At 36.1% G+C, this 1,565-nt stretch overlaps 1 pseudogene; it reads right to left on the reverse strand.

The window, feature by feature from the left end:
- Positions 1-7: 7 nt before the first annotated feature.
- LOC107302176 lies at positions 8-1,201 on the reverse strand (annotated as a pseudogene).
- Positions 1,202-1,565: the final 364 nt, after the last annotated feature.

Raw genomic sequence — 1,565 nt, forward strand, 5'->3', positions numbered from 1 at the left:
ATGAGGTTTCATCTGCAAGCATACGCAGGTGTTCTTTAACAGAATTTATCAATGTAATCCTGTTGTCTGGTTCAATGTCATGTTCCTCAAAGAAAGCAGATAAGGTAGGCAACATGTAAAATTTATTTTCATCCAATTTTTTTTGCCAAAGCTGCAGTTTCATTTGGAATGATCGGATCTTTTCAGACAAATCAAGGCATGTTGCATTTGGTCCTTGCAGTGATAAATTTAACTCATTCAAGATGGCAAAGATGTCAACCAAGTAAGCTATTTTCTGCAGTTCACTGTTATCGCTGAAAATAGCTTCAAACTGCGGTCTTGCTTTCTGAATAAAAAACATTTTGAGTTCATCACGAAGCTCAAAAACATGTTTTAAAACTTTTCCTTTCGACAACCATCTCACTTCAGTGTGAAATAGCAGTACATTGTTTGGTGCATCCAACTCATTGCACAGTTGTGAAAACAGTCGTGTGTTTAAGCTGCTTGCCTTTACAAAGTTGACACAATTTATGATGCTTTTCATTACTTCTCGTAATTCTTGTGGCAGCGTCTTTGTTGCTAAGATTTGCCGATGAATCATACAGTGAGTTCCGATGACTTTTGGTGACTCATTCAGTACCAAACGTTAAAATCCAGATCTACATCCTAGCATAGCTGGAGCACCATCTGTGCAAACACCACAAACCTTTTCCCAAGATATGTTATGTTCTTTCAGAAATGAACCAACTGTGTCAAATACATCACGTGCAGTAGTTGTTGTTTCAAGAGGTTTGCAAAACAGAAACTCGTCTTTAAAGTCGCCATCATTAATATACCTCACGTAAACCAGTAACTGGGAACAGTTTGCAACGTCTGTAGATTCATCAAGCTGGATATTAAATATTGGAAGTGGAGCAGATTTAATTTCTTGGATTACCTGATCAAGAATATCAGCAGACATGTCATCTATTCTTCTGCGGACAGTGTCATTGGACAAGGAAATTGGATTCAATTTCGTCACAAATTCGTCTCCGATCATAAGTCAAACCATGTCTTTGGCTGCTGGCAACAGTAACTCCTCAGCAATGGTGTGAGGTTTCATCGCTCTGGCGATTCTGAGTGCCACCAAATAAGATGCTTCAATGGCTGCCACATTGTGTTTGTGGTACTTGCCACCAGTGTCAAGTCTGCCTTTCTTCAGTCCATCAGCTTTTGTTTTAAAATAATTTTTTTTTTCAATATAAAATTTTATTGTTTTTATCATAAACGAAAAAATACATCACAAGTATTACACAATGATTTATCCCATCCCCCTACCCCCCAGACTTCCCAAACCAAACCTAGGCTAACATTCAACTACAAGTAAACATATATTAATATCTCTAAATCCAAACTCTAAACTTAAGCAATCCATCTCCTCCGTGTTAATAAAAATTATTCATTTAATTAGTTCTTCAAATACCCAAAATCTATACCATTTCAGCAAGATAGTTTAACAACATCCCTTACTTATACAAAAAAAGAAAAGAAAAAAAAAATTTCCATCTTCCATAAAGTTCAGAAATTAATTATATCATTCATAAAGC

The sequence above is a fragment of the Protobothrops mucrosquamatus genome, unplaced genomic scaffold (genome assembly GCF_001527695.2).
Source record: "Protobothrops mucrosquamatus isolate PMUCROS unplaced genomic scaffold, P.Mucros_1.0 scaffold31954, whole genome shotgun sequence".
Lineage (NCBI taxonomy): Eukaryota > Metazoa > Chordata > Lepidosauria > Squamata > Viperidae > Protobothrops > Protobothrops mucrosquamatus.